At 45.7% G+C, this 22,258-nt stretch overlaps 1 long non-coding RNA gene across 1 annotated transcript; it reads right to left on the bottom strand.

Annotated features, from left to right (window-relative positions):
• Positions 1-208: 208 nt before the first annotated feature.
• Positions 209-6,810, bottom strand: LOC137847224 (uncharacterized). The gene is made up of 2 exons (XR_011090873.1): positions 6,345-6,810; positions 209-536 (listed from the first exon to the last, which is right to left on the bottom strand). It is a non-coding gene; the product is annotated as an uncharacterized lncRNA (long non-coding RNA).
• Positions 6,811-22,258: the final 15,448 nt, after the last annotated feature.

Here is a 22,258-nt window from a genome sequence, read left to right on the forward strand (position 1 = left end):
GTGAGTTGAGTACGGTGCTTCACTAGCCCATTGTCTCCCAACTGCTCAACATCCACATGTCCTACCTCACTTAACGATTCCTCCACAATTCCCCCGTTTTTATTTTGCAGCAACTATAATCAATATAACTATAAGTAGAAAACGAAGTTCCTCTTTGACGAAGAAAAAACCATCCACCCATGTTCCCAAAAACAGATTTAAACCAACCTTCAAACCAACTATCTTGTACTACAATTTTTTGCGTATGATCCCTTAACCATTTCAAACATAATCAACTCATCAACGAAAGGATCAGACGCAGAAGCGAGGAATAGGCAAAATGAACTTTGTCCGGTTTGATTTGCCCAAGTGACCCACATATTGGTTTGAGGATTGATTTTGCTTAGGATGGCACTATTACGTCCAACCGTCATTGTCAAAGATAACGCAACCAGAATCCCTTGTGCCGTTAGATCAGCCATGGTTGCTGTTATTCGTACTTGATGACTTTTCTTCAATGGCTGGTTTAACACACCGACTAGGAACCCAGGTTGGCCCTGTAGGGGAAGAGATACATACATAACCTCGCCCCATATAAATCACGTCAGCAGGCCCCAGCCATTGTCCCGTTTTCATATCTCAGTACAGTACTCTCATAATACATTTAGTATCATTTTCAGACTTAATGTAATGATGTGTCGCGGGTGGTTCCTCATCATCTCCAAATACACACAAATGATTGAGAACAAATAAGGTTTTATCCACCCTCTCTCTAATATCTGTAATGTCTTTAAACTTTTCCAAGTACTGCTTAACTGTTCCATTAGCTCTTTCTACTATAGCTTGACCAGTTGGTGAATGTGGAATACCAGTTATATGCTTAATGTCCCACAGTTCCATAAATCGCTTAAGTGGCCCACTAACATAGGCTGGACCATTATCTGTCTTTATGGTTTGTGGTACTCCCATTACTGAAAAACAACTGGCAAGATGACGTCGTACATCCCGAACTTTTTCCCCAGGCTGCGGTGTAGCCCAAATCATGTGACTATAAGTGTCTATCGTTACATGCAGATATCTCAATCTGCCAAATGCTGTGACATGAGTGACATCCATTTGCCACACTTCGTTGGTTTTAATCCCTCTCGGGTTTGTTCCGATTCCGATTCCCACACCCGAATTGTAATGACTACACGTTGGGCAAGCTTTTACTATCGCCTGCGCATCAGCTCTAGACAGTTTGTAAGCCCGCGCAAGTCCCTTAGCGTTCTGGTGAAAAATAGCATGAGCCTCCCGAGCTCTGCAAAAGGGTGACAGTGGTGCTTCAGTAGCTGTTGCGGCGACTAGTCGGTCCGCTCGAGCGTTGACTTCTCCCAGGCCTTCTTCCCACTGATGACTCCTTATGTGTATTACTGCGTACGGTTCACTTCTTTGAGCTATGGAGATCTGTAGACTGATTATTAATTCTGACAGCCGTTCATTTTTTAAGTCTTTCAAGGCTGAGTCTTCTATACGATTTGCTATGCCTACTACATATAAGGAATCGGATACCACATTTAACAGAACATCTCTCCATTTTATAAATGCTCATACTACTGCAAGAAGTTCTAGTGTCTGTAATGAGTCTTTATCTTGGGCTTGTAAAATTTGATGTTTCCAACCATGCTCATCCTTCCAAGTCACTGAAGCAGTTCGAGAACGTTTTCCTGCGTCAGTGAAAACTGTCACTGCATTCTTAAGTGGGATAGACGATCGTTTTGGCTTAGTTATCCATCCCTGGTTTTCCATCCATGTCAGAGCAGTTGATTGTAACATTTTTGCTACTATAGTAGCGCCATCCTGTAGTAGTGCAGCTTGTAACTCTTCAGAGTTTTGTATATACCATTCCAAATTGCCTGGCTTCATGGGTAACCAGATCATATTTGGAGGAACCCCATCCACCTGCAATATTCGATTCCTCCCCTTCTTTACTAATTCTGCTAATGTTGCAATTTTTTCTTGAATTGTTCGTCGAGGTTGTAACGGAGGAGCTATCCATTCTAATACCACAGTTTCTCCTCCCTTCTCCCCCGTTTTTATTTTTTGCTGTGTTATTGGACCCATCAGGCATTTTGAGCCACATAGAACGGTAAGATCGAGTGGCTTGTCAGATATACGTCGATGCGTGACACTCGTTGTGATCAAAGATGCGATTTGTTGTAGTATTTCTCATTGTTTTTCTGATAGTGTCACTTTTGAAGCAGGATCAGTTCCTTTGGCCGAAGGGGATTTAACAGTTCATTCGGAATCCCGACTACTGGCCTGATCCATTGTAAATCTCCCAGCAGTTTTTGAGCATCATTAAGAGTTTTGATATCCGATTGGATTGTAAGTTTTTGAGGCTGAATGATGGAATCTGTAATTTTCCAACCCAAAAACTTCCAGGGACTTGTCTCCTGAACCTTTTCCGGTGCAAGTACGAGTCCCATTTGTTTTAAGGTCAGTGTTAAGTCATTTTTCTGTTGTAGAGAAAACGGTTCCTTCTGGGCTAACAAAATATCATCCATGTAATGATAGATTATTGTCTCTGGCCATTTTCGTCGAATCGGTTGCAGAGCTGCGTCAACATAAAGCTGACATAACATAGGTGAATTACGCATTCCCTGGGGTAATACAGTCCATTCAAATCTTTGATCTGGACCTTCACGATTTATTGCTGGGAGAGTAAAGGCAAACCTCTGTTTGTCATTTTCATGGAGGGCTATTGTGAAAAAACAGTCTTTCAGATCCACAATCAATAAATGCCAACCCTCTGGTATCATAGCAGGATTAGGTAGACCAGGTTGCGGTGCTCCCATGGCACACATTTGATTATTAACCGCTCGCAGGTCGTGAAGTAAACGATATTTCCCCGATTTCTTGGGAATCACAAAAATTGGAGTATTCCAAGGGCTTGTTGACAGTCTTAGGTGCCCTTGTTGACACTGCTCTTGTACTAGTCCGTGAGCATGTATTAGACTTTCCCGTTTTAGCGGCCACTGCTCAACCCACACAGGTTCATCAGTTTTCCATTTTAGTGGGATTGGGAAAGTCCAAGCAATGGCCATACCTATAAATGGTGGTCTGACATAAGAACCATTCCCATCTGAGCAAGAATGTCTCTCCCTATCAGTGCTTGTACTCCATCTGGCAACGGTAAGACAGATATACTGCATTTTACAACTTTGTCACCTATTGTCCATTGCAGTACTGGTGATCGACGAGCAATAGTTATACCTCCTACTCCTGCTACAGTGGTACTGGATTCGAATGTAGGCCAATGCGGTGGCCAACTTTGCGCACTGATTATTGTCACATCTGCGCCAGTGTCCAACAATGCCTCAATTTGCAGTTTCTCATCCTTTAAACATACTGTGATTTTCTGTCGTGGTCTCTGCTGCATGCCAAGCGTTAATAACGCTATTTTTCCTGTGGAGCCAAATGCTCTGAGTCCTCGGTCCTTATTGACCATCGGTGGTAGAGATGCCGCAAGGTGCGGCAACGGAATTAATTGAGCTATCTTTGTATTCCGCGGCACATGCATTGGAGGAAACATTGCAGAAACTATAATCTGTATTTCCCCACAATAGTCTTTATCTATAAGTCCAACCAATATTTGTAATCCATTCAAGGTAGCAGACGATCTTCTGATCAATAAAGCTCCCACAGGTTCACCATTGACAATAACTGGTCCCATAACTCCTGTTCCTACCCTGGTGGGTTTAGAGTCCAATAGCGTTACATCTACTGCTGTTGCCAAATCCAAGCCGAGACTCCCTCTGGTGGCTAGTCGGGGGTAAACGGTGTCGTTCCGGCCGCTGTGGTAAATGCCGCTTTTTGTGTCGTCGCGGGGCAGTCCTTCCTGCTGCTCCGGCCGTTTCCCGACGCACCATACCGACAGGTCGCTGTGTTAGGCGTATTGGATTGGCAGTTCTGACACCACACCGATTTCGTTTTGCACTCTCGTTTCGTATGTCCCGTGATCCCACAGCGAAAACAACGCGGTCGCAGTGAAGACCCTCGGCCAGTAGGACGGCCTCCGGGCGTTTGCAAAGGAGCAAGGGCAGCGAATACTTGATTCTGCGATTGCTGTGCAGTCTCTCTGAATACCTGTGCCTGTTCTTTCATGCTATTCCCTAGTTGTTTTATTACATCTACCAACATAGCCTGCAGACCCACGGGTACCTGAGCCATCCTTTCTAAACCCTCCTCAATTGTCCAAGTTCCCGGTAACGTAGCTAATATACTACGAGTTGAATTGCACACTGCTTTAGAATAGTGCCCTTTAGATAATCAGGTACCCCAGCTGCTTGTATTGCGTTTGCTACTCGATCAATAAACAACCCAAATGGTTCCTCCCTTCCTTGCTTGATGCCCATATAGGATGGTATCCCCCCTGTTATAAATGGCTCAGGATTCAAATTAGGATTAAATAAAAAAAATAGGATTTATTAAAAGAATATAAAGGAATAGAGGTAAGCAAACAGCGCTGGGTGCACCGGGAGTCTCCGCTCCACCAGGACGCACGCACACCAGTTACATCAAGCAGCTGATTTTTATGCTCCTAGACTAATACATATTCATTACTACTTCTAAAAAAATAGATTATTATAATTAGCTTCCGGGGTCCAGTTCCTCCTACTGGAGCATGCGCATCAGTCTCCTCTGGGGGTCTCTAGGGGTCTTTCATGCTGAAGGCTCGTAGTCTTCCTCTCACCCTTTGTACTTACTCGGCACTATTCCAAGTTTATGGAACACTCTCTGTACACTCTCCACAGGTCTTGTCTCCCAACCGTCCTTCAGCTTCTTTTTTCTTCCTCTTAATCTCTTGGCCCCCCTGGCCAGATACCAAGGATCCACATAGTATCTCATAACAGTCACTAGTTGTTATCAGTTGTTCTGAAACTCCCAGACATCAAACACAAACAGCTTTCTTATTTGACACATCACGAGTAATTAAAACGTTCTTCCCCAGCCATTCACAGACACATCTATAGCAGTGTTAAGTTAATCTCGAAGAAGACAGGAAAAAAGGCTGTAACTGTTAGAAATAGAAGTCCAGAATAACAAAAGCAAACAGGTTCACAAATTTAAGGAGTGTTTTCTGAAGACGTGATAAATTGACTAGAATGAGGGGGAGACTGGGACACACTGCATCTGTGGTTCAAGAACTAAATTGCCAGTGCAGGGCCCAGAGGCAGACAGGATTCAAACAGAATTATTCTTTATGGACACGAATTTATGGACACGAATTGGAATTGTTAAAACATTCCTCACACTCTCTAATTTGGTCCAAGGCTCTCCAAGCCAATCTCATTGATTCTTTAGCTTTGTCTGGACCCAGCAACGCTTGTGTCTCTAATCTATAATATGGTCCGAGTCCCATCAATTCCTCCAACGTGACACCATACAACGGATCTCCAGGTGCCCTTATCGCAGCTACTGCCTCTTGACAAACACTTTGCCAATGCGCATTAAAAAGAAGCTGTTGATGTTGTGTTAGGATCAGCTTCACTATACCACGTATGTCCCCGGGGAGCAATATATTAGTTCCCCAAATATAATCTAACATTTGCCGAGTAGGTTCCCCCTTTAAACCAGAATCATTTACGGTAGATCGTAACTGAGTTAATAGTTTCCAGTCTAAATTTGTCATATTAACGGTCACATTCCCCTGTGCATCTGGTGGCGAGTATACTACCGGAAAAGCTTGTGTTAACTGTGTTGCCGTTTCATAATTCCCTTCACGCAGTGCCTCATTTGCTATTTGCCTCCATAGACCTTCTCTTCCCTGCGCCCCCGTTGTGAAGGGATTTATATTTGATAGACTTTCTATTGGAGCGGTTGGAGCTGTTGGTAGTGAGAGCTCCTCCTCTGCTACAGAGGACATTGTCACAGGCACCCCCGAAATTCCCGAGGCCCCCTGTGTAATAGTAAAAGTTCTAACGGAAGGTGGCAACGGGCAATCTGTTCCTTCCATATTTATTTGCTGTGGATTAACATTATTAACCCTTCTTGGTGGTCCTAACCACTCTGTTGCAGCAGCGGCAACTCTTTGTTCATCTTTATGTGTGGCTAATGCATTAGCCACTGCTCTCCATGGCCTCATCAAATCTCCCAGCAAACTTAATATCGTTCCTAACATCATCAAACAATTTATTTCCAAATTTACGCCACTCTGCCCGCTCAAAAAACTGTATCAGGACTTGTAAAACAACCCCTAGCTACCCCATATGCTAATAACCCTGGCAAATCTTTTCTACAATCTATTCTACAATCTGTATCTAAAATGCTCCGCTTTTCTAAAAAGCATTTGAGCAAATAATACGCCGCTTATCTTTTCATACCTTTATATACGTCGGTTGCAGCCTTTGCAAAGACCTCGGCGGCGCTTTTCCGGCGGGACCCTATATAGGCTCATCCCGGGTGCGGGGACTCCCTTTCACCTTCCGAGCTGCAGATCTCGGCGACGCGCAACCGGCGGGATCCTCTCCCGGGTGCGGGGGACTCCACGTCCTTTTCACCTTCCCGGCGCGGGTGCGGGGATTCTTGTCCCTTCCACCTCCTGGGCTGCATTGCAGGACCGGCTTCCCTTATTCCGTCCAACCGTGGCCCTGGATCACTGCCAGCAGTGTCCAAATCCCGTTCAGACCAGTCCCTGTTCGGGTGCCAATTTGTTGCCGACGGAAGGAAGACACAGATTCTCAATATGAGGGAACAGTGAACTTCAACTTTAATGGATAGCTCAGTCGCCTTTTATCTAGTTTGAACATAATCAACTCATACATATTGCAGAAACTAAGCTCAGGATTGGTTAACACATGTCCTACCTCACTTAACCATTCCTCCACATACCTAATTGGAAAAAATATTGCCAGGAACTTATATGCTGCCATCACTCAACAATGTGATCTTTGTCTCCAGACTACCGCTAAAAATGCCCCCAGACCAAAACTGTGTCAAATTGGAAAAGGCCATGGGCCTGGGCAACAGTGGCAAATTGACTTTTTTGAACTTCCAAGAAAAGGGGGGTGTTGATATTTACTGGTGTTAACAGATACCTTTTCAGGATGGCCAGAGGCTTTCCCCACTAGGACTGCCAAAGCCTGAGAGGTAACTAAGTCTCTTGTAGTGAAAACTTTGAAACCACAGTGGGAAGGACTATACCAGGTGCTCCTTACAACCTTCACTGCAATTAAGATCAAGGAACAGAGTGCCTGGATTCACCATTCTCAAGTGAAGAAAGCTCCAGAACCCCCTGGAAAGGGGTGACAGTGAACTGAAACCTGCCAGGTGACAGTGAACTGAAACTAAAGCTCAGTCGAGTAAAATGAGGACATTATGGTCAGGAGTATTTAGTAATATAGTTAGCAGGAATTTAGTTAACAGAATTGTTTTATTTTTATGGCTTATAAGTTGTAATTGTGATTCAAGAAGGCACCTCTATGATAATAGAGAATGGTGAGTGGCCTTGGTCCAAAGCCGTAACAACAGAGGATAAGAGCATTAATGGAAAGTTAGCAGTTATGGTTATTTGGTGAACAAATGGTGACCATTTATATACATTATAAGAATGGCAAAAATTAGGGGAAGAGTGGACACGCCAAAGAACCGTAGGGGACGAAATTAAAATAGGGTGCTGAATGATTAATGGAACGACCGACGAGAAAGTAACGGGGATTTTAGTAAAACCAATTTCCAAAAGTGGCCAACGAGAAGGTTTTATCTGCCCAGGTAAATCAGATTGCTGGTATAATTTTATATTAACACAGACTGTAGTAATTAGCTGTTTTTGGCTGTACTTCCTACAACAGTGGGACAAAACTAAAACAGCCCCTACAATCATCCTTATTTGCATTGAGAACTAGCCAACGGCAAGTTTCAAAGGTGTTACTGAGATGGGAAAAGGCTGAAGACCAAGACCACAAACTAATAATAGATGCACTTAGTATGGTTCAAGCTAATGTATCTTTAGCTCTTTGTTGTATACAAGCACAGTTATGGATGCAGGCAACGGCTGCCTTGATCATTAGGGAAGGAAGTGAAGGCATTTTTCCGGCTGAAGTCCAAAAGACTGTTTGGGACAATGCCAATGATTTTGAGAAGTTCCAATCTTGGCAGACTCCGGTAAATTTTACCTATGATCCCATTGTTAACATGGCTACTGCCTTTGTGCTTACTATAAGTAGTGCCACAGTTTATGTTATCCACCCTATCATTGCACTAGGATTAAACCATGAGGAGACAGTGCTCTATCCTTCGGAGCATAGAACATGGGCACGGATGGAGAATGAGAAATGGCAGTCTGTAAATCTAGAATCATATGTTACTTGGGAACAACAAGGATTTATTTGTGAAAGCAACACAATTGATGCTCAGGATGTATGTCTTGACACAGAGCAAGGTGTTTGCCACTTTGAAATAGTGGCAGTAGAGCTTAGGAATATGGTTTAGTGGGGACTGTTAGTGTTAGGTTAGAGGTTGGACTCAATGATCTTGAGGTCTCTTCCAACCTAGAAATTCTGTGTGATTCTGTGTGATTTCTGTGTGAAATTCATCCAAATACTAGTCAAAAGACTGTGCATGTATATATTGGTCAAAGCTGTGTGTGTTTAAGAACTGCTTGTGCTTTTGTAGAAGTAGATAAGGAGAACATAACTCTCCCTAGCAAAAATCATTCCAACTTTTGTATTTGTAACTTTGTTAGAATCGTTGGGTGTGATTTTCTATATTTGGCACCGGTGGTATCCCACCAGTTGATCAAGTCTAACAACACAATGTATCACAAGTTATTACCTACACCTATTGGGATGAACCTCACATTAGTGAAGCAACTAGTTAAACACCAAGACCTGATCAAAATTTTAAAAAGCATTCAGGAAAATGGAGAGAAGACTCTAATCACTGTCCATCATGATACAAAGGAAATAAGCAGAGTTTTGCAAAGAGTAAAACAAGACAAAAATCACAACTGGTGGGATGCACTCTTTGGATGGTCACCAACTGCAACTAGGATTTTGAACACATTGTGTCACCCAATTATTGTTTTACTGATATTAGTTGGTATAAGTTTAATATTGTCTTTTGTAATACTTGTTTGGAATTGGAAATTGTTACAATGAATGGCTATATTAGCTTCCTTGATAAAAGTACATGGCAAGGCATTGAGGGGAACATATCATAGAAACCGGGAAGAAGAATTTTTGTGTTAAGTAAAAGAATTTACTAGATTTTCCAGAAAAGGGGAGACTGAAACATGGGATTAGAAATTAGAAAACGATTGATTAAGAATGAATATGTAGGCAACACTCATTGCTTAATATGTGCTACATTTGCGATGTGCCTGTGCTGCGCTTAGGCCTCCAGATAACAGGAGCCCCTGGGACCCCGAGAACCAGATCAAGCCAACCTTATGGTTCGGACTGTGACCAAGGGCTCAGAGATAAGGAGGACTATTCTTAAAAAGGGATATAAAAAATGCAAGGCCTCGAGATAACAGGGGCCCCTCAGATCTGGAGAATCGGACCAAACCAACCTTATGGCCCAGATAGTGACCAAGGGCTCAGAGAGCATGCACAAGGAGACGAGATGAAAAGTTCAACCCTGATGAAGACATCTTACTTCATCCTCATGACCCTCAACGCCCGCCACCAGAAGGCACCACGCAAGCACAGAGGGGAAGAGTTTATGGAAATGACTTCTTGGAGCTAATTTTAATACTAAGCGGGGATAGGTTATGAATATGTGTTGCAAAGCACGGTCGAAAGCACGACAGACACCAGTTGAGTCAGATCATGCTGCTCCATTTTATTGCCCGAATAGCCTAACTTTTATAGTGAACTTTACAGGGGCGGACAGTGTTTCACACAAGATTATTGGTCAAAAGCACTCAGACAAACAACTATAAGAAAACAACCCCACCTGCAAGAAAAGAACCCCCCTTGTGATTAGCAGTCAGGAAAACAACCCCCTTTGTGATTAGCGGTCACGTAGACCTAGTCCTTGAGGCCAGCTGCTGGTAACAATATTAGGCATACTGGGAAACCTCATGAATATGTAAATCTTTACTGCATATAAGCAGAGCAAGTTGCCGTGTTAGGGGCGCATGACTTTGGTGGGACTACCCCCCATGCCGCCCAGCGCTGCATAAACATACCTACTTTACAATCTTACTGATTGTGGAGTCAGCTTTCCGTGAGTCAATGGTACTTCCCATTGCTGCTCCTTTCCAATGTGGCTTGCAAAGCCTTCTTTGTAAAATGGGAGGTGCAGCACTGAATCTGACACATGCCCTGATGCTTTCTGCCCCATCCCAGCTGTCTGACTCGCAGTACTCTGGGGGTACTCTGATAAATTCTAAATCAGACAGGAAAGGAAAATGTCAGCCTGCCTGCAACGGGTGCCATATTGCCTATGTGTGGGTTTTACCTAGTTTTGATAAGACTCAGTATTTCTCCTTAGGTTGCAAAATGTTGAGAGTTGAAGAGGGGGCGACCCTGGGGCTGACTTGCAAAAAATGGACTCCACAATCAGTAAGATTGTAAAGTAAGTATGTTTATTCAGCGCTGGGCAGCACAGGGGGTAGTCCCACCAAAGTTGTGCACACCTGACACAGCAACTTGCTTTGGTTTTATGCAGTAAAGAGTTACATATGCATGAAGTTTCACAATATGCCTATACATATTCATAACCTATCCCTGCTTCGTATTAAAATTAGTTCCAAGGAGTCATTTCTGTAAACTCCTCCCATCTGCGCTTGCGCAGTGTGTCCTAGTGGTGGTCATCGGGGGTCGTGGGGACGAAGATTGATGACTCTTCCTCTTCACCGCTAGTTGACCTCTTGTCTTTGCGCAGACTGAGTTGCTCCTTGGCTCTTGTCCATCCGCAGGACCAGTTTCTACCAGTTTCTTAAGATAGGCTCACATTCTTATTAGGAGACTGACCTTGGTGAGGGGCCCAAGGCTTCTTGCTTTAGTTAATTTGCACAATGCACCATAGTTAGCAAAGACACTAGTAGCATCCTAGTTTAATGCCGTCAGCGCTCTATCGCTACTTGATAAGATTCTCTTAACTCCCTCTCTCAGGGCCACAGTAACATACTGATTTGTCATAGGTGAATTAAGCCATGTTATCAGGATATTACCATACATTTTGTGCATCCTGTTATTTTATTTCCTTTCCCTCTTTTGAAAAAAGACATTGGTTTAGAAAAAAATTATAAAGATAAAACACCTATCATGGGAGGAGGGTGAGGTGGGAGAGGGAGAGGGAGATGGGCAAAAGGGTGAAGGGGAGGAGTAGCACCTGACATTTAGCCTTGCTGAATGCCATACAATTGGATGTGGCCCATCAATCTAGCCTACCCATATTCCTCTGCAAAGCCTTCCTACCCTTAAGCAGATCAACACCCCTGCCCAACTTGGTGTCATCTGCAAACTTAATGAGGGTGCACTTGATCCCCTCATCATGATCACTGAAAAAATGTTAAACAAAACTGGACCCAATACTGAGCCCTGGGGGAAGCCAGTTGTGACTGTCTGCCAGATTTAATTCCATTCACAGTGACCCTTTAGGTACAGCTATAGACTTTTTTTTTTCTTTTAACCCAGCAAACAGTACATATGTCCAAGCCGTAATTAGCCACCTTCTCTAGGAGAATGCTGTGGGAAAGAGCTAAAGCACAAGTAAACAGTATTAACGGCCTTTTCCTCATTCACTAAGTATGTTTTCTTATAGAAGTCATTAGCTCTTGTTCCTGGAACCTTGAATAATTTTCTTTGAAAGCTTCTAAGCAAACACACCTTTGCATTAGGGTACATTATATAATACTAAAAATGCTTTTGCTGTGGTTTAAACTGGCAGGAAGCTAACCACTACACAGCCATTTGCTCACCTGCCTCCTCCATAAGATGGGGGAGAGAACTGAAAAAAAAAATGCAAGAACTTGTGAGTTGAGATAAGGACACTAATAAGAAAGGAGAAAAAAAAAAACAAAAAAAAAAACAGAGGAAATGACAAGTGATGCACGAGACAGTTTCTTGGCAGCAGCTGACCAATGTACAGCAAGTTGCTGAGCAGTGGTTCCCCCACCCCCCATATCCACAGGGTATGGAATATTCCCTTGGATGGTTTGGGAATCTGGAGAGGTCCCAGTCGACTGGAAGCTGGCAAATGCTGTCCCGGTCTTCAAGAAGAGCAAGAAAGAAGACCCTGGGAATTACAGGCCTGTCAGTCTCACTTTAGTGCCTGATATAATTCCTATTTCAATAACTCCTAGAATAGGAGTTATTGAAAAACACCTGAAGGACAAACACAGCCATCAGTCACAGCCAACATGGGTTTGTGAGGCGAAAGTCCTGTTTAACAAATTTCCTTTCATGTCTGTAGTGGGTTTACGTGGCAAGGTTTTGGTAGTGGGGGGCCATAGGGGTGGCTTCTGTGAGAAGGATCTAGAAGCTGCCCCATGTTTGGTAAGGGCCCTACTGCTGACCAGAGCCAAGCCAATAAGCGATGTTGTTTTGCCCCTCTGTGAGAGCATATTTAAGACAGGGGAAAAAAATGCTGCGCCACACAGCAGCTGGGAGAGTGAGAGGAGCGAGGAACAGCCTTGCAGGTGCCAAGGTCAGTGAAGAAGGAGGGGGAGAGGTGCTCCAGGCCCCAGAGCAGAAGTCCCCTACGGCCTGTGGTGAGGACCATGGTGAAGCAGGATGTCCCCCTGCAGCCCATGGAGTACCACGGTGGAGCAGGGTTCCGTGCTGCAGCCCGTGGAGGAGACCACGGTGGAGCAGGTGGACCTGCACCAACAGAGGCTGCCCCCTGTGGAAGACCCCTGCCCGACCAGATTCCAGGCCGGACCTGTAGCCCGTGGAGAGGAGACCACGCAGGAGCAGGTGACCTGGCAGGAACTGCTGCCCATGGGGGAGCCAGATTGGAGCAGTTTTCTCCTGAGGGATGGACCCCATGGTACGGACCCATATCTGGAGCAGTTCTGGAGGAGCTGCTGCCTGTGGGAAGCCCACGCCGGATCAGTTCATCAAGGTCTGCATCCTGTGGGAAGGACCCCACAGCACAGGGGACGAGAGTGACCGAGAAGGAGCGGCAGAGAAGAAGCACTATAGTCTGACCCATTCCCCCGTTCCCCTGCGCCACTTCAGGGGGAGGAGGTGGAAGAGGGTGGATGGGGGGGGAAGGTGCTTTTGGTTTCTTTCCTTTGTTTCTCACTTCTCTAGCTTGTTAGTAATAAGCAATAAATCTTACTGTCTCCCTATGCCGAATCTGTTTTGCCCGTTACAATAATTACTGCGTGATCTCCCTGTCCTTATCTCAACCTTTGAGCCCTTTTCATCATATTTTCTCCCCATTCCTCTTTGAGAAGGGGGAGTGAGAGAGCGGCTGTGGTGGAGCTTGGCTGCCCACTCGAGTGGAACCACCACAATGTCAAGGCTACCCACATAGTTGACCAAGGGAAGCCAGCTAATGTGATCTTTTCATATTTCAGCAAAGCTTTCAATACTGTTTCTCACAGTATCCTTCTGGACAAAATGTTCAGCATACAGCTAGACAAATACATAATGCGATGGGTGAACAATTGGCTGATGGGTTGGGCTCAAGGGCTTATAGTAAATGGGGTTACATCAGGCTGGCAGCCAGTCACTGGAGGGATTCTGCAGGGCTCCATTTCAGGGCCGGTTCTCTTTAATGTTTCTGTAAATGACAATTGTATACTAAGTCTGCAAACAACACTAAATTGGGAGGAGCTGTTGACTTCCTCGAGGGTAGAGAGGCCTTGCAGAGACATCTTGACAAATTAGAAGGCCAGGCAATCACCAACCCCCTGAAGTTTAACAAGAGCAAGTGCTGGATTCTGCACCTGGGATGGAGCAATCTTGGATATACGTAAAGACTGGAGGATGTGAGGCTGGAGAGCAGCCCCATGGAAAGGGATCTCGAGGTTTTGGTAGATGGCAAGTTGAATATGAGTCAACAGTGTGCCCTGGCAGCCAAAAGGGCCAATTGTATCCTGGGGGGCATCAGGCACAGCATTACTAGCATGTTGAGGGAAATGATTGTCCCACTCTACTCTGCGCTGTTGTGGCCTCGAGTACTTTGTGCAGTTCTGGGCACCATGATATACGAAAGACATAAAACTATTAGAGAGTGTCCAGAGGAGGGCTATGAAGATGGTGAAGGATTGTCCTAGTTTTGGTTAGGATAGAGTTAATTTTCCTCCTAGTAGGTGGTATGGTGCTGTGTTTGGGATTTAGGATGAGAATAATATTGATATCACACTGAATCACAGAATCATCTAGGTTGGAAGAGACCTCCAAGATCACCTAGTCCAACCTCTGACCTAACACTAACCAGTCCTCCACTAAACCATATCACTAAGCTCTACATCTAAATGTCTTTTAAAGACCTCCAGGGATGGTGACTCCACCACCTCCCTGGGCAGCCCATTCCAATGCCTAACAACCCTTTCGGTAAAGAAGTTCTTCCTAATATCCAACTTAAAACACCCCTGGCTCACCTTTAGCTCATTCCTCCTCGTCCTGTCACCAAGCATGTGGGAGAATAGACCAATCCCCACCTCACTACAGCCTCCTTTAAGGTACCTGTAGAGAGCGATAAGGTTGCCCGTGAGCCTCCTCTTCTCCAGGCTAAACAACCCCAGACTTGTTCTTCAGACCTCTCACCAGCTTCACTGCCCTTCTCTGGACTCACTCAAGCACTTTAATGTCCTTGTAGTGAGGAGCCCAAAATTGAACACAGTATTTGGGGTGCGGCCTCACCAGAGCCAAGTACAGGGGGACAATCACTTCCCTAGACCTGCTGGCCACACTGTTTCTTATACAAGCCAGGATGCTGTTGGCCTTCTTGGCCACCTGAGCACATTGCTGGCTCATATTCAGCCGACTATCAACCAATACTCCCAGGTCCTTCTCTGCAAGGCAGCTTTCCAGCCACTCATCTCCTAGCCTGTAGCTCTGCTTGGGGTTGTTGTGCCCCAAGTTTTGATTGTTGCAGAGCAGTGCTTACACTAAGCCAAGGACTTTTCAGCTTCTCACATGGTCCTGCAGGCTGGGGGTGAAGCAGGAGCTGGGAGGGGACAGACCCTGGACAGCTGACCCAAACTGGCCAAAGGGGTATTCCATACCATCTGAAGTCATGCTGAACAATTAATATGGGGGTGCTGGCCGGGGTGGTGGGACTGGCTGCTCAGGATAGGCTGGGCATCGGTCAGCGGATGGTAAGCAATTGCATTGTGCATCACTTGTTTCGTACACATTGTTAGTAGTAGTACTATTATCATTATTATTATTTTCCTTTGTTTTCTGTCCTAATAAACTGTCCTAATAAACTTTATCTCAACCCACAGACTTTCATTTCTTTCTAATTCTCTCCCCCATCTCAGAGAGGGAGGGGGGAAGGTGAGCAAATGGCTGTGTGGTGCTTGGTTGCCGGCTGGGTTAAACCACAACTAGGGTCTAGAGGGCAAGACCTATGAGGAGTGGCTGAAGTCACTTGGTTTGTTTGGCCTAGAGAGGAGGAGACTGAGGGTCTTCCTCGAGGGGGGAGTGGAGGGGGAGGTGCTGATCTCTTCTCTCTGAGTAGTGATAGGACCCGAGGGAATGGCATGAAGCTGTGACGAGGAGGTTCAGGCAGGAAAAGGTTCTTCATTGAGAGGGTGGTTGTGCACTGGAACAGGCTCCCGAGGGAAGTGGTCAAGCCTGCCAGAGTTCAAGAAGTGTTTGGACAATGCTTTCAGAAATATGGTTTGATTTTTGGGTGGTCCTGTGTGGAGCCAGGAGTTGGACTCAATGATCCTTGTGGGTTGAGTTCCTTCCAGCTCAGGATATTCTATGATTCTAAATGCTGGTACCAAGTGGGAGCTTTCTGCAGGGTCCTCTGTTACAATGAGCTGGCTAAGTTTTCCCCACAGCCAAGGGATATGTGCAGCACAACACAGGCCTGGGCCTACTCAGGCTAACTGTTATGTGGATCAGTAACTCCTTGATGTACAAGAGTCCTACAGTTAGGATCACTACATTGCATGTTCTTTTGAAATTGGCATTTTGTTCTAGATATCCATTTTAGTGGATAGTGTTGCCTGTGTCTTGCAGCACAGCGTAAAGCCTGTAAACTGCCCTAGTAATCCAGCATGGTCATCCTGGCGGTTTGCATCTTGGGCATGGGGGCCTCTTGTTTCAGCTCACAGGACTGGTATCTTTGCCTGGAGCAGGGGTTACATGGATGCCCCTCAAGTAGTAGCCTCCTTGGAGGGACCCATAGACTTTGTGCATGCTCAAACTTATTTGTGTCTCCAGTTCTCCTTCCGGTTCTTTTGGTACACCCCATTCTCTTAAACTTTCCTTTCCATCCCAAACATTTTAGGGCTTGTTCAGCAGACTTCTCTAGTGGCATGACCCAAATCTGTTTTTTTGTTTTGTTTTGTTTTGTTTTTTCTTTCTCTTATTTAATTACTTTCTGTTCACATTTAATTATTTTATAATATTTTAGCAAAGAACAGTTTATAAATTTTATAAAAGTATATATTTATATGCAAATATATTTACATAATATTCGTTTTGCAAAAAGGGATGCAGCAGGACTAGGAGTTAGAGATGGAACAGCCTCACCCCAGAGCAGCAGGCACTTGAGCATGCCTTCGACTTATTATTTAGGTACTCCTTAGTTGGCACCACAACCCCCCTGACCCCCTGGGAACATTTGAGCCATTTGCTCACTCCCCCGACCCACAGTGGGGTGGGGGAGAGAACCACAAAAAGGTAAAACTTGGGGTTTGAGATAAAGACAGTTTAATAGGACAGAAAAGGAAGGGGAAATATTAATAATTATAATAATAAAAGAATATACAAAGCAAGTGATGAACGGTGCAGTTGCTTGCCACCTGCTGACCAATGTCCAGCTGGTGCCCGAGCAGCGGCAGCCCCCTCCCCCCCCCCCCCCCAGCTCCCCCGAGTTTTATTGTTGAGCATGTCATGTGGAATATCCCTTTGGCCAGTTCGGGTCAGCTGTTGTGGTTCTGCCCCCTCACAGCTTCTTGTGCACCCCCAGCCTCCTCTCTGGCAGGGAAGTTTAAGAAGCAGAAAAGTCCTTGACTTAGTGTAAGCAATGTTCAGCACCAACTAAAACATTGGTGTGTTATCAACATTATTGTCATCCTAAATCCAAAAGACAGAACCATAACATCCACTACGAAGAAAAATAACTCTATCCCGGCTGAAACCAGGACAATATCCACCCCATATTCTATGCTATCTCAGGTCTTACACATCCCAATATGTCCTCATTAATTGCCCCCACCCTTTCCGTCCTTGGATGTACACAGATATCATTCCCTTAGTCCATAGAACATCCCTTTAAAATGCCTGTTGTGCTTATTTAGTCCATGACTTTGGGCTCCCTCTGTCATAATGATCCTTATAGGCATTAGAGGTGTTAGGTGGTAGTGCTTTGTTGTAGGCTGAAGCCAGTTCTGGTTGCATTGCCCCAATACTTGACAGAACATCTCTTCCTTGATGGCCTGAGGTGTCATGGGCCCACTGAGCTATAAAAAACTCACACTTAGGTTTCCAGTCCAGATCCACCTGAGCCACTTCAATTCTAGCAGCCTGATCCACCTGCTGGTTGTTTTTTGATGTTCTTCAGTGGCCTGACTCTGGCCTTCACTTCTGCAAATTGGATCAATTCACCTTCTCCTTCAGCAGCTTCTGCAACTTGTCTTGTGGGACTCCATACAGCAGCCTTCCACCTCTGATTCTTTTCCACAATACGACAGGACCCATCAGTGAGCAGGTCATACTACTTCTCATATTCTGGTAGTTTATTTATACAGTGGGGCCTCTTCAGCATGCATCTTCTCCTCTGGTGATATTTCAAAGTCCCTGCCCTCTGGATGGTCTACGATCGCGTACAAAGTTCACAGAATCACAGAATCATCTAGGTTGGAAGAGACCTCCAAGATCACCTAGTCTAACCTCTGACCTAACACTAACAAGTCCTCCACTAAACCATATCACTAAGCTCTAAACATCTTTTAAAGACCTCCAGGGATGGTGACTCCACCACCTCCCTGGGCAGCCTATTCCAATGCCTAACAACCCTTTCGGTAAAGAAGTTCTTCCTAATATCCAACCTAAACCTCCCCTGGTGCAACTTTAGCCCATTCTTCCTCGTCCTGTCACCAGGCACGTGGGAGAATAGACCAATCCCCACCTCGCTACAGCCTCCTTTCAGGTACCTGTAGAGTGCAATAAGGTCGCCCCTGGGGTTTCCAATTTGAGCCTGTTGTGTGATCAGTGCAACCCACTTCCTCTGTAACATCAGTTGCATGATGTGTAGAGGGGACCCTTCCTTTGAACATCCAGCCCAGCACCGTCAGTCGGGGTGCCAAGAGGAGCTGTGCTTCAGTACTAACCACTTCCGAAGCAGCTTGAACTCCTTCATATACTGCCAGTATCTCTCAATTGAGGTATAGCAGGCCTTGGATCCTCTGCATCCCTGTCTCCAAAACCCTAGGGGTCACCCTCAAGTCTCCTCTGGCTCTTTCTGCCAGAGTCTCTGGCTAGGGCCATTCTCCTTGGCTGCAGTGTAGAGCACTTTTTTTTTTTTACATTTTGTCCTGCCCATACTGGCCCAAGGGCTACTGTTTAATTTGTTCAAAGGCTTGTTGTTGTACAGGGACCCATCTGAAATGGTTCTTCTGGGTCACTTGAAAGAGAAATCAGATTGTAATTTGGATTGTGCATTCTCAAAAAAACCATGACGCCTAAAAAAGTTTGTGTTTCCTTTTTTGCTAGTTGGTGGAGACACAGCTGTTACTTTACTGATCACAGCCATTGGGATCTGACTACGTCCATCTTGGCATTTTATTCCTAAAACTGGATCTTTCGTGCAGGTCCTTTGACCTTACTTTGTTTTATGGCAAAGCCAGCCTTCAGAAGGATTTGGGCTATTTTCTTCCCTTTCTCAAAAACTTCTTCTGTTGTGTTGCCCCACACAATGATGTCATCAACATACTGCAGGTGTTCAGGAGCTTCCCCCTGTTCAAGTGCAGTCTGGATCAGTCCATGGCAAATGGTAGGGCTGTGTTTCCACCCCTAGGGCAGTTGATTTCATCGGTCATGAGTGGTGCTCCCCAGGGGTCAATGTTGGGGCCCATCATTAAGGCCCCCTTAATATTTTTATTGATGGTTTGGATGAGGAAATTGAGCGCACCCTCAGTAAGTTTGCAGACAACACCAAGTTGGGGGGGAAGTGTCGATCTCCCAGGGGATAGGAAGGCCCTGCAGAGGGGCCTGCTCAGGTTGGATTGATGAGCAGAGGCCAATGGGATGAGGTTCAACATGGCTAAGTGCCGAGTCCTGCACTTTGGCCACAAGAATCCCATTTAACGCTTCAGGATTGGGGCAGAGTGGCTGGAGAGCTGTGCAGAGGAAAAGGATCTGCGGGTGTTGGTTGATGCTTGCTTGAATATGAGCCAGCAGTGTGCCCAGGTGGCCAAGAAGGCCAACGGCATCCTGGCTTGTATCAGGAATAGTGTAGCCAGCAGGACCAGGGAGGTGATCATCCCCCTGTGAGAAATATCTCAATATATATATTTTTTTTTCAGACAATTGGTTGATAGCAAGCTGAATATGAGCCAGCAGCGTGTCCTGGCAGCCAGGAGGGCCAACCGTATCCTGGGGTGCATCAAGCTCAGCATTTCTAGTCGGGCAAGGGAAGTGATTGTCCCGCTCTACTCTGCACTGGTGCGGCCTCACCTCGAGTACTGTGTGCAGTTCTGGGCACCACAGTACAAAAAGGACGTAAAACTATTTGAGAGTGTCCAGAGGAGGGCTACTAAGAAGGTGAAGGGCCTAGAGAGGAAGATGTACGAGGAGCAGCTGAGGTCACTTGGCCTGTTCAGGCTGGAAAAGAGGAGGCTAGGGGGAGACCTCGTTGCGGTCTACAACTTCCTCGCAAGGGGGAGCGGAGGGGCAGGCTCCAATCTATTCTCTCTGGTGACCAGTGATAGGACCCAAGGGAATGGAGTCAAGCTGCAACAGGGGAGGTTCAGGCTGGATATCAGGAAGAGATTCTTCACTGAAAGGGTTGTCACGCACTGGAACAGGCTCCTCAGGGAAGTAGTCACGGCACCAAGCCTGTCGGAGTTTAAGAAGCATTTGGACTGTGCTCTTAGTCATATGGTCTGAATTTTTGGATAGACCTGTGTGGAGCCAGGAGTTGGACTCAATGATTCTTATGGGTCCCTTCCAACTCGGCATATTCTATGGTCATCTAGACCAACCCTCTGCCATGGACAGGGGCACCTTCCACTAGATCAGGTTGCTCAAAGCCCCATCCAACCTGACCTTGAGCACCTCCAGGGATGGGGCATCTACTAATTCTCTGGGAAACCTGTTACAGTGCCTTGCCACCCTCAGAGTAAAGAATTTCTTCCTTATATCTAATCTAAACTTATCCTCTTTTACTTTAAAGCCTTGTGGCCCTCCTCTGGACTTGTTCTAATATGTCCATGTCCTTCTTGTGCTGGGGGCCCCAGAGCTGGATGCAGTGGTCCAGGTGGGGTCGCACAAGAGCAGAGTAGAGGGGGAGAATCACCTCCCTTGACCTGCTGGCCATGCTTCTTTTGATGCAGCCTAGGATACAGTTGGCTTTCTGGGCTGCAAGCACACATTGCTGGCTCATGTTGAGCTTCTCATCAACCAAGACCCTCAGGTCCTTTCATTGGGGCTGCTTTCAATCCATTTTCTGCCCAGCTTGTATTTGTGTTTATGATTGCCCCAGCAGGATCTTGTACTTGGCCTTGTTGAACTTCATGAGGTTTGAACAGACCCACTTCTTAAGCCTGTCAAAGTCCTTCTATGATGGTATCCTTTCCTTTCAGTATGTCGACCGTACCACACAGCTTGGTGTCATCGGCAAACCTGCTTGAGGGTGCATTCATTCTCACTGTCCACGTCACCAACAAAGATGTTAAACAGCGCCGGTCCCATTGCTGACCCCTGAGGAACACCACTCGTTACTGATCTCCACCTGGACATTGACCTATTGACAGCAACTCTTTGAGTGAGAACATCCACCCAATTCCTTACCCACCAAGTGGTCCGTCCTTCAAATCCATGTCTCTCCAATTTAGAGACAATGATGTTGTGTGGGACAGCGTCACATGCTTTGCACAATCCAAGTAGATGATGGCAGTTGCTCTTCCCTTATCTGCCAATGCTGTAATCCCATCATAGAAGGCCACCAGATTTGTCAGGCATGATCTGCCCTTAGTGAAGCCATGTTGGCTGTCACAAATCACCTTTTTATTTTCCATGTGTTGTATCATAGTTTCCAGGAGGATCTGCTCCATGGTCTTGCTGGGCACAGAGGTGAGACTGACTGGCCTGTAGTTCCCCAGGTCTTCCTTTTTTCCCTTTTTAAAAATGGGGGTTGTTTCTCCTCTTCCAGTCAGTGGGAAGAGACAATAGAGAGCTGAAACAGTATAGAGAAAATTGCAAAACCTTTAGAAGTTACGAAGCCTTTTGCTGACACAGGCAGTGTGACTGATTTGTAGTGCAAAGATTGAACCTCCCAAAAGGAAGAAGCTGAAGAGCTGATGCAATGTAACTTGCGTACATCTTAATTTTCATGTTTACTTCAAAATAGAAGACCCTGATCTCAACTCCAAGATTGTATTGGAGAGGACCATGGTGGAGCGGGCTGTTCCCCCTGCAGCCTATAGAGTACCACAGTGGAGTAGATATCCACTCTGTAGCCTGTGAAGGAGCCCACGGTGGAGCAGGTGCTCCGGCAGGAACTGCCGTGCATGGGGGACCCATATTGGAGCAGTCTGTTCCTGAAGGACTGCACCCCATGGCACAGACCCATATTGGAGCAGTTCTTGAAGAACTGCAGTCTTTGGGAAGCCCATGTAGGATAAGTTTGGGAAGGACCATGTCCTGCGGGAAGGACCCCACGCTGGAGCAGGAGAAAAGACTAACCATGAAGGAGCAGCACATGACTAACTGTTATGGACTGACCACAATCCCCATTCCCCTGTGCTGCTCAGGGAGGTGGAAGAAGAGGGTGGATGGGGGAGGAAGGTGTTTTTAGTTTGTTTTTAGTTCTCACAGCTCTAAGTCTGTTATCAATTACATCTCCTTTATGCTGAGTCTGTTTTGCTTGTGACAGTTGGTGAGTGATCTCCCTGTCCTTATCTCAACCCATGAGCTATTTTTATCATCTTTCC

Source organism: Anas acuta, chromosome W, assembly GCF_963932015.1.
Source record: "Anas acuta chromosome W, bAnaAcu1.1, whole genome shotgun sequence".
NCBI classification, from domain to species: domain Eukaryota; kingdom Metazoa; phylum Chordata; class Aves; order Anseriformes; family Anatidae; genus Anas; species Anas acuta.